The sequence below is a fragment of the Mesitornis unicolor genome, unplaced genomic scaffold (assembly GCF_000695765.1).
Source record: "Mesitornis unicolor isolate BGI_N332 unplaced genomic scaffold, ASM69576v1 scaffold7449, whole genome shotgun sequence".
NCBI classification, from domain to species: domain Eukaryota; kingdom Metazoa; phylum Chordata; class Aves; order Mesitornithiformes; family Mesitornithidae; genus Mesitornis; species Mesitornis unicolor.
Genome location: NW_010209177.1, coordinates 1 through 11314, shown reverse-complemented (window position 1 = coordinate 11314; position 11314 = coordinate 1). Strand labels below are relative to the sequence as shown.

General features: G+C 47.9%; 1 pseudogene across 1 annotated transcript; it reads right to left on the bottom strand.

Moving 5' to 3' along the window:
• Nucleotides 1-297: 297 nt before the first annotated feature.
• LOC104547200 lies at nucleotides 298-11047 on the bottom strand (annotated as a pseudogene). The gene is made up of 3 exons (XR_728190.1): nucleotides 10065-11047; nucleotides 9834-10017; nucleotides 298-401 (listed from the first exon to the last, which is right to left on the bottom strand). The product of XR_728190.1 is annotated as an uncharacterized LOC104547200 (transcript).
• Nucleotides 11048-11314: the final 267 nt, after the last annotated feature.

The window sequence follows — 11314 nt, the reverse complement described above, 5'->3', positions numbered from 1 at the left end:
TGGCTGATCCCCTGCCATAGCCTGTGCGGTCCCATATTTTTGTGAACCTGTTTTTGACTGCAGAAACCTGGATTACACCCTTTAGGAGGGGAAGGAAAGGACTTGCTGTACTCAAGGCTCCTTCATGAGAAGGGTTGTCGGGCTTTTAAAGGCGCTTCTCTTAAATACAAGGCTGTTGCCCCGAAAGAGCTGCCAGAGTCTTTGCCTCTCCAATCACCATCCCTGAACAAGTCACACACCTCCTCACCAGAGGCTGGCTCTAAGCTGCCTTTTCCCCACAATTTCAGAGTTTTATGGTCAGCGTTCCTCATTTTCCATGTCATTAATCTCTGCGGGCCCCAGCTCAAAGCAGGCTGGATGCCAAATCCTGCCAGACAGGTTCCAAGCGAAATCCAAGTTGTCTGGAAAAGAAGAAAATTCACCTGAAAAATTTGAGAAGCACGTTGGCTCTGACCAACCACCCGGCAAGGCAAGTGCGAGGCTGCTCAAGCCAACAGATGGTTTTGGTGGCAGTCAACGTGCCTTTTCCCATTCCACTTGACTTTTCCAGCAACCAACCAAAATATCAAATGCTCGTTTGGGCTAACAACTTTTAATTTTGCCCAAGGAAAAAAAAACCCCAACAAAAAACCGAAACTGGGAGATTATTTTTAAGTTTCTCAAGAAAGATTTTTCTTGCTTTGAGAGCTGCCATTGAGCACTGTCAGCCAGCGCATTTTTCACAGCATTTTTTCAGTGATTTTTAATTTCCTTTGGCATTTGATTGAGCTGCTCTGCTGTGAAACTCCAATTCCCCAAGGTCCCAAAGCTGAAGATGAGACAGGCAAAACCTCTTCCAGACAGGCCAAGGGAAAAGAAGAAACCTGTCTTGTGGTGGGGGAAGAGGAAAGGAGGAAGAGCAAGAACTCACCTGGACATCTCCAGAGACGTCCGACTTCACACCAGCCCTCTCCCCAGCTTCTGCAGGTTGCCCATGCAGTTGGTCTCCGCTCTGGATGATGAGTCTCACCACTGCAGGAATAGTACCAACCTCCAACTCTCCTGCAAGCTGCAGGCATCTCCCAGCATGTCATTTTTTTCTTTGCAATTACTCTAAATCTGAGATTTTAGGCAGAAGGTACGCCCGTTACTGGGAGACCGTTTGCTCTCAGGGATGTCTTCCCAGCATCTTCATGCCAACGGGCTGGTCCTCAAGGTTTTGGCATGGGCTTTGCTCAACCTCTCCCCAGACCACTCACAGCACATGTCAACGCTGCTTCAGCTGCCCAGCTGGCAGCGCTGGCTCCCCTTCAGCAAGGGCTGTGCAATTTACCTGCCAGTGAACCCAGGAGAAAAAGCTACGTTGGGCCCCAAGACAAAAATCGAGGCACTGCGTTTTTCGACTAAGGGAAGGGTTGGGAGCTGCGAAGTTGCGTGTTTGTGTGTTATTTTCCTCCCTCCAGGAACAAACGCCAGCACAGTTTAACTGGAGGAGCTGCATGGCACCGCACCAGGAATAAATTGCTAAACAGACCAGCAGCACCATCACGTCGAGCCGAGATCCTTAGGAACAAGGGCTCTGACAGCCTGTGGCGTGATCCATCGCGCCTCCGCACCAGCCCTCTCACGGAGCGAACCCGAGATGCGCTTTGGAGGAGCCCTAATGGAATCTGCAGATACTTTACTGCTCTGGTTGGATTGCTCTTCCTTCACCCCCGCCCCCCCCCTCCAAACCTCTTCAAAACAGGGCTTGGAAGCAGCCTGTGATACTTAAGTCCTTAAGTCCTGCTTTTCTCGAATCACAAAGGGAACCTAAAGGAATTGTTTTGAAATAACAGTGCAAATCAAATTACTCGTCGCAGATAAGGGGGAGAGGGGTCAAATATGAAAAGGCTTTAGATGAAAGAAGAATTAGCCTGCAACCCGCAAGGAATAACTCAATTCAAGACTCATTTTCAGCACCCCCAGAATCTGGCACAACAGAGTTCCCTAATGAAGCCCAAACAGATAAACCTGGCCAAGACAATTTGTTATCCTGCCGAACACAGAGCCATTTCACCAACCACATGCTAAGCATCAACCGTCCCCTAAAATGGGAAAAGTATATCAACGTATTAGAAGCCATCATCAATCAGCCCAGAGGAAACCAAGCAGCCCTGATCAGGTTCCAGCCCCCGCTATGGGAAGCCACTTTGCGGTTTGAGTTTGCAGATATTCGGCAGCCTCATGTGCACCTCCTCTTCCTCCTGAGCTGCATCCCTTGGAGGTGGCGTTGGGGACCTGGCTGCCCCAGCCTGCAGACATCCCCATGACACCCAGGCTGAAGAGAGCTGGGGAGGGGGGAGGTTTGCAGACCCCTCTCCTCTTGGCTGCACCAGCGTTCGCCCAGCACTCCCCAGACTTGGCAGGGTTATTGATGGGCTTGGGACACGCCTGGGGCTCCCAGCAGAGCTTTTCCACCATCTCCACTTCAACTTTCCTCCCTTTCACAGAAAAAGTTCTCTCCACCTTTTCCAAAGACATATTTTATCCCCTTTGGTCGCAATCTTCCTTCTCCCCAAGCGCATGAGAATATGATTTGAGATCAGACCCAAGGCAGCCCTACCAAGGCTGGGTTTGACTTGGTGGCCAGCCGGGGACCCTCATCAGTGCTGAGACCCCCCTTTGGGATAAATAGGCTCCAGAAATTCCTGTCGTTCACCACCAGATGAACCCAGCCAGCTAAAAGGCGGTTGCTAAGCTTGTGCTGGCTGTATTATTCACGGGGATCGAGGAGGATTTCAGAAATTGCTCTATGCAGTGGTGAAGGAGGTTGGTTGGTTTTTTTTTCCCTTTTTCTCCTTCAAACTAAAACACATAATTGAAGAGTGAAATTCTGAAAGCTTGCTAAAGGACTTTGGGTATTTAACTGCCTTTCAAGTACAGGCATTGCTCCCCATTCCCTCCCTGATTTAATGGGAAACAGGTCTCTCATTCCTGCAGACCCTCTGAAACTGTTGACCGTTTGATAATTGGGCCTTTACAGGGCGCAAACACAAATGTGCATCCCCAGCTCCTTTGAAATACAGTAAAAACCTTTTGTTTTTCGGTTGGGTTTTTTTTTTCATTGAAATTGCAGATTACAAAACTTGGGGTGGGGGAATGCATAAATGAAAAAGTAGTTTAAAACTACTCAAATGGCCCATAATAAAGCAGTTAAAGGGCACATGTCTGTAGCTGGTGCATGCTGATGTTCTCTGTGATCAGAGCTGTAAGGGAAGAAATTATTTCCCCATCGCTGCTGTGCATGCAATGTAGGAATGAGCTTTTGCTGTGGTTTTGCCTAAAACCCCATACACTCCCTTTAGAGGACCAACAGCTTGGCCAGATAGAGAGGTCCTGCAGTAGAGGAACAACGTGTGCCACCACCTTTTCTCAGGACACCATGCAGGGGGTTGGAACTAGGTGGTCTTTAAGGTCCCTTGCAACCCAAACCGTTCTTGATTCTATGACCTGGCCCGTTACATTTTGTTATTGCTACCAAAGCATTTATCATGCTTTAAATGTGTGAAGGGGAGGAAGGTTTGCTTTTACCTCAAGCACATCCAGAAGATGCCTGGCTCACCGTTGCAGTCCCTCCAGGCCTGCAGGTGGGTTTCTTGCACGGAGACTTGTCCCCAGGCTGAAGATGCAAAGCATGGGCTGAGCCAGTGCTGTCAACTGAGACCAAGGCCTTGCTGCTGGCACTGCGGGCAGCCCTGCTCCTCCCCATGTTCAGCTTCTCAGTCTCACTTCATCACCAGCTCCGTTTCCCTTTCAGATATAAAATCTGTTTTAAGCTGGAAGCATACGCTGTGCTGCCCACTCCTTTGGGAGCTGGAGCAGTGGGTGGCTGCAGCTGCTGCCCCGTTCCATTGGGCTGGGGATGCACAGGATGCTCTGACAGGACTGGCTACCTGTCCAGGTGGCCATGATGCCGAGCAGACCCTGCCATTCCCACTGCCCTGAACAGAAGCCTACAGCTCTCCCAAAAGGGATCATAGTCCCTTTCTGAGCTCAGAAAGCAAAGCACATGATGGCCGTGTGCTGCTGCCCGGCGTTAGGTGACCCCAGGGCTGGTACCTGCCCGACGTGTGGCAGCCCCCCTCCTGGATGCTGCTGCTGTTGTTCCCGTGCCTTCCTCAAGCTGGTCCCAGAGGTTAAGCCAGTCTCCAGTTTGCATCTGTGAAGGGTTTGAGGGTCTCCTGGCCAAGCACCAGTCACTTCTCTGCTATCCCCAGGTTTTCTGGGCACTCTCAGGTTTGGGTAGTATAAGAGGATGGGCACAGAGTTCAAGGACTAAATCTCAAGCCCTGTGCAATCACATCCCAGGTGGCTTCCCAGATTTCCACACCCATGTAATCACAGAAATCCCACAGTACAATCCGATAGGCCCCTCAGTAAACACAGAGACCATCCCTTCTTCTCAGAGCCTGTAATTAGTTCTAGATCTGCTTCACCCCTGCTGAAACCTTTCATCAGCACAGCCTGTGAGACACTTTATTTGCACAACCATGAAATATGAATATATTCTCAGTCCTCGGCAGGAGCTGTTTTTGCTAAATTATGCTGTCATAAAAGAGGCAGGCTGTGACTTCCCTACAACCCTACAGAGTTGTTTTTTCATCTCTTTCACAATTATTAAAATATACTCACTGTTATCCTACAAACGGCATTGCACGGCCCTGCTGAGGAGCCCTGGTGTTCATGCATCTCCAGAGATTTGTTCACCGTTGCTGTTTCCTGAGCAGCCCCTGGCTCACCATCACTTTCTTTGGTTTTCCCATCTTTCTTATGCTTTTCAATGCTCTCTAGCCAAGCGTCTGCAACTCAACCCCCGGGGCCCTTTCACATATTAACCTGTCTTTATCTCAACCCATGAGTTTTCTTGCTTTCACCCTTCATCGTCTCTCCCATTCTGCTGCTGGGGTCCAAGTGAGCAGCTGGGTAGGGGCTGAGCTGCCAGGCAAGGTCAACCCACCACAACATGATTTAACATCTGTGGGCCCTTGAGCAGGAGGCTGGCAGTGCTGCCTGCAGGTTGGAGAGCCTCACCTGCCCTCACCAGGCACATCCAGGACTCACATTAGGTTGTTCAGATCTCCTTTAAGACCTGCAGATGTCAGTTCATCCCAGTGGACAGTCTTAGCAGCAGATGCTATCAACCTTTTGGGGTTCCCTTGGAAAATGCCCAGTGTTACTGACTACCTCTATGTTTATTGCCCATCGCTGGACAACTTGACTGAATCTTGTTTGCAATGGCCTGCAAGGCATTTCTTTTCACTTCAAACCTACCTCTGTTCTCATAGCATCAGGCATTTTGATTCAAACACTTTCATTTTTACATTCAAACACCACAGTAGACTTTGAGGGCAATTGCTGTCTCATTCATACACAAAATGGCTCCATCCCATTGCTCTGTGTCCACACCACACACTTGTCTGGCCAGCACCAGGCTTTCCAGTCTCTGAACTGACTTTCTGCACACAGTCTGCATTTGCTTCGCTTGGGAGCAAACATTTACTGGCATTTAAGTCTCTGTGTCTTGGTAGAGTTATTACGGCGTCTCTGAGTATTCTCCTTCACCACCTCCTCTGGTGTATCTACAGCTTATCTACAGTCCTTTGTTTCAGCTTTTTGGAGCTCAGGTAAACCCACCAGTTTGAGAACAGACTGAATGATACCAATCAATAGCTCAATTACATTATTATTTTAAATTCCTTTCATATGTGATGCTTCTTTGGAGTTGGATTTGCTGTTGACAGATGTTGCATAGGTCACTGCTGTCCACAGGCAGAACAAAAGAGCATCAGCTTCACCTGCCAGCCACCTGTGTTGGCTGATCCTTCTTGGCTTTGCTTATGATTTTTTGTTAAATCTATCACTGTTCTCCTCCCACTATTTACCTGGGTGGCCTGAAGAACATGCCTTTGCTAAAATACCACCTAGCTGGGGACAAGACTCTTGAAAATAGCAATTCATGCTCTCCCACTTACACATCACTGTGATTACAACATCATAGGATGAGAGATCGTTGTTTTCTCCTTAAGGAAATCACAGCAGTCACACCCATGGGAGAAGATTTCTGCCACCTTAGCCTGTCCCATACTCAGGCAAAAAGCTCTTAAATTCCCAGACAGGGCTGTGCTATTGCACCTTTTCATCAGGTGTTCACAAGTGTGAAACACGTCCTGGCCTCTCCCTGCCCAGTGCTTGAGCTCAGCTCCCAGTCCCCATGCAATGTCCCCGAACACTTGATCCCGTCCCCTTTCTGGAAGGCACCAACGTCCCTGAGCACTTGGCTGTTAGCTATTTTTTCCATCAGCATTATCACCAAATCTACATTTTTCCTAAAGCCATTACTGCTTAATTATAGAATCATAGAATGTATTGGGTTAGGAGGGACTTTTATGGGCAAGTGCATTTTAGTTCTCACTTACTGTGTTTTGCTACTAATTCTTCCTTGCTTCTCAACCGTTGGTTTTGCAGTGGAAAGCCCTAAGCTGAACTTCACCTGGAAAGGAGCAGCTGGGATTCTGGACCCAACGCTGATGCACAGCTCCCAGGGGAACCCCACAGCTCCCCTGCCGGGACCTCTGACCAGAGCTGGGCAGTCCAAGGAGGGCAGCGGCAGCCTTGTGCTCCCAGCCACCTGCCCTCCCACCACCAGCAAACTCACCTCTGCTTTCCCTGGAGAAAAGCAAACGACTCTTCAGGGCAGCTTTGCAGATTACATTGACATTTTTGCCTGCAAGATCCAAGCGGGGGTGAGGGGGAGAACAAATGAGTTCCCAATTCCTTCAGTGATCTTCAGGGAAACCCATATGAGATCAACCATGCACCAGCCCCAGGAGAAAGTCTCCACTCAGCACTGATCCAAATCCCATCGTTAAAGCAGGATGTTTTGCTGGCATCGGCTGAACTTTTGCTCACTGTGCACTCAGGCTGTATATTTAATACCGGCCCCTGTTCTTTTCCCTGCAGCGCTCCCTTTGCTACAGAGACATTCATTTAAAGCACAAAGCCTTGATTTGTTTCCCAGAGTGAGAAGCAGCCTCTTTATCTTTTAAAAAATAAATAAAAAACTGCATCTAACCTCGGAATAGGCCAGGGAAGGGTACGGAGCAGCACCCACCCCAGTGCCCAGGCGTGCATCCACCTCTCACACCCAGCCATGGGCATCCATCAGAGGAGCTAGGAGGGACTCACCTCAAAGGGGTTGGGGCACATTCATTGCAGTGCAATATCATTATTATTATTATTTGGGATTAACAGATTTCTGGCTATAAAAATTTCCATGGCTGAAGCAGCAGTTCTTGAAATACATCATTTCATGGTAAGACCCCGGTGTAGGTGCCACATGGTTGAGTTTAACCCTCCCCTCTGCACAGTGTCAGGTTTACATCCACGTGTTCTCGGCGAGTGGCGAGCCCAGGGTGGTTTGGGTGAGATTAAGGCAGCTCTGGGTTGCAGATGCGTTTGCAGGCCTGACACATCAACACTCACAGACCAGGTCCCCCTCCCCAGCATGCTGCATGCCTGGGGCTGGACCAGCAGTTTTTAATGGGTGAATTTGGAGAAGGACGAAGCATTGTTGCAGACACAGATCCTCAGACACTGCAGGTCCTGGGGACACCAAGGGAAGACCTGTCACAGGCTGCCCTCCAAAACACCCAGCCCAGCACTTTTAAATAGCCTCCCTCTATCATCCTAATTCGTAGGGTCTCAAAACCACCACTCAGCAATGAATATTTATCAGAGCCCAAAGTGCACATTTGGCTTCGCAGAGTGAGACCTGGGGCTTCTTAAAGGATTAGCAGCCTCTGACAAATGCACTGCACAGAAACCGGAATGATATTTGCAGCACCCCTCTCTCCCCCTGACACAAGCCCTCTGCCTCGAGGCGGTAAGAGCTGGGCTGGATCACTTGGCAGTGGGATTTCACACCAGCTGATGAAATCCTCCAGACCCTGTAAGACCCTTCTACCTAGAAGGGCCCCCACATTTCCTTCCTAAGGAGCTGCACCCACCCTTCTAGCCATGCTGGCACATGTTACAGCCAGCTGCCACCCCAACGCTGCTCATGGTCCCAAAGTCGGCTGCTCAGACTTTCCTGGGGCACAGCTGGAGCAGCAGGGGATGCTCGCTGTCCCATGAGGTAGTGTCACCATGGCTGCTGTGGGCAGGGATGCTGGCTCACACACTGAGTGGGACTTTGCACTGCATCACTGCTGTGGTCCTCCTGCCATCCTTAGGAGCAGGCTTTGACCATGAGCAACTTTGCCTCTTTTCCCAGGAGGAGAGAAATGCTTCACTGACAAGAGAATCGCAATGCTCCCAAGATCACAAGCTTTTCCTGCGTGCTCTCCCCTTCACCTTTCCAATGAGGCGCCCTGCAGAGACTGTGACCATCAGCCTGCTATCTCTACCACCAGTCTGTATAGCACAGCACTCGCCAGCTACTCGCACTGCCGTGCTGAGCAGATGGGCTAATGCAACATCTATGGAGATGGTCCCCATGGATGGCAGGCTCACTCAACAAGAGCAAGAAGCGAGCATCCAGGCTTGTAGAAGGAAAGGTGATTTTCTCCCTGGCTAATTACTTAGGTATGGCCAGCAGCATAACAGACACTGAAGCCACGAATGGGTCCTTAGACTGTCTCCAATTCCTCTTAAAGTACTCACAGGCTGGGACACTAAGCTGAAGGTTGCTCCCCAGGGCAGATGGCACCAGGCCTCTTCCCTTTTATGCCAGGGTTGCTCTGCAGCAGTTCCCATACAAGGGGAAAGTCCACTCTGCAGATACACAAGCCTCAGCTGAAACAGGAGCCCCCAAGGACTTGTCCTCTCCATCCAGGAAGGAGACAGTGAAAGGATACCAGATCTGAAGCACAGCTGGTTGCCTTGTAATCAGAGGACACCTCCAGTTGACGTAGATGGAGCAGCTTGATTTTAGATGAGTCAGTGGGCTCCAGGGATGATACAGAGGCTGAACAGAGGGAAACCACGTCTAAATGAGACCATTGAAGAAAAAGGGTGGACCTACTTAACCCATCTGAACTTGAGAGCAACACTGAGGACCTCTCCTAAGCCATGGACAATGTGGCCAAATGTGGAGGACCTACTCTGATGGGGACACAGAGGCAATCTGTGGGATTTGCAGGAGAGCCTCCCACCCAGCCTACGCAACTGGGCAGAGCAGCATCAGACAATCAAGCACGGAAATGGGACTTACCCTGGAGGTGGAGGATGTCTCCTGGAGGGGGGATGTGCCACGGCCCTGCAGATACAGGCACCGCGGGAAATGGTAACAAGGATCTGTGGGACTCGCGTCTCGCTGCCTACAGAACCGGCCTGAGAGCAGGCAGGTCCAGACCCAGCTGTCCTCAAGGCTCGTGGGCTACAGCAGCGTAAAGCACTGACAACTCCATGAGGCAGAACAGAGCCAGACACAAAATGTCAGTTCATTTTCCTGGTTTTCACTTGGTGCTGGCTTTTGGGGGAAACTGAGCTGCTCTCATGGACTTCTTGCTAAAAATCCAGTTACAGTGGGATTTTTTTATTATTCATCAATCCCTTCATGCAAGCACTTGTCAACACTCATCTTGGAGCAGCAAGGAAACCAGGCAGAAGCTCTGACAATTTTCCTATCATGGTCATGGCAGGAGGGTTGGACTGGATGATCTTGAGGGTCCCTTCCAACCCAAACCAGTCTGTGATTTGTGATTCTATGACATCCCAACATATGCATGGATCACTTGACCAAAGAGCCACTTCAGCACTGACATCCCCTTTCCACCACACCAAGAAAGCATTTTGCTTAAAGGAGATAAAACATGAAAAGAAGATCAGCAACAGAAACCAAGGTGGTACTATAATTAACTTTTTCTTTTTATTTACACCACAAGAATAACAAGTTGTCATAATGTGGTACAAAATACTGGACTCCTAATAAAGTTGAAATTGAAGTCGGTACTGTCAGAGAAAGACACCATTGGCCAGGAAAAAAAAAATAAGATAAAAGAAAAAAGAAAAAAAGCTCAGAACAAAAAACCCCAAACGAAAACAAGAATGAGAAAAATATTCCAACTCCACCAAGTAAAAGAAAGGACCATCAGAAAATTTAGCACAAAGAATGCTACCATCACTTAAAGTAGGGTCCATACAATAAGAGTGAAATTGTGTCTAAATTACAGCGTAAACCGGTAGCTGCTACCAATGGTGACGTCATACTGAGCATGTATAGGTATAAAGTAGAATATAATATAGTTACAACTTTTTGATACTACATATCTGTAATAAGCTCTCGGGTGAATAATGTTTCAACCCCTCCCCCCCCACTTTTATATATATATTATATATATAAGTTTGTCATCCTCATAAATTGGAAAATAGCGCCTCCACTATGGAGCACAGAAAAGTGTTAATTTATTTTCTTTCAATAGGATACTTTTTCATCAATATCAAAGACAAAGTGAAGATGAGCTGAGAACGAGCTCAACTTCATGACAATGAAGAAACATGTTTTCCTTTCGATGTAAAGTCTCGTTTTAAACCACAGTGTTGCACAGTACACGACTGCTTAAAGTGAAACCTAGCAATAATACATCATGTAAAAGTAATTTTTAAAAAGTTAACGCAGCTGTGCTGAAGAGTTAACTCTTTAAAGTCCTTGTCATTCAACTCCTTAGAATCAATGACTATGTGTGTTGACAAAGGGTTGCATCCAACCTCCCCACCCAGCCGAGAAATCAAAATAAAATACCAACCCAAATTAAAAGGAAAAAAATATAGTCATGACATAGGCAGTTTACTTTGTGTGTTCTGCGTAGTTTCCCTAAAAACAGTTTCCACATAAATACAATAAACTCTATTATTGGTAAGTCGCAAGTGCTAGATAAACGTCTTTTTTTTTTTTTCTTCTTAAAATGAGAAATGTTTAAGTAGTCCTTTTTATTTACTCTTTTTTTTTTAACAATAAAAAGCACAATTCCTTATTAAGATCAGTAAGATGCAAAAAATGTTCCCGCTCTTCTTCCTTTGTGTGTAGCTGTGTGGGCGCGTGCGTGGGTGCGCGTGTGTGTGTGTGTGTGTGTGTGACAACAACGTCCCAGCCTTTAGTCTCCGCAAATGCCACGAGAGGAAAAAAAAAAACAAAACCCAACGAAAAACCAACCCAAAAAAACCCAAAACCACAATTTCTTTTTTTTTGTTTTCAAAGCTGCCAAGTTTGGCGTGCAAAATCTGTATACAATATAAAGACATGCCAACCTTACAGACCATGCAACCTCAAGGTGTAGGAAACTTAAAAAAATAT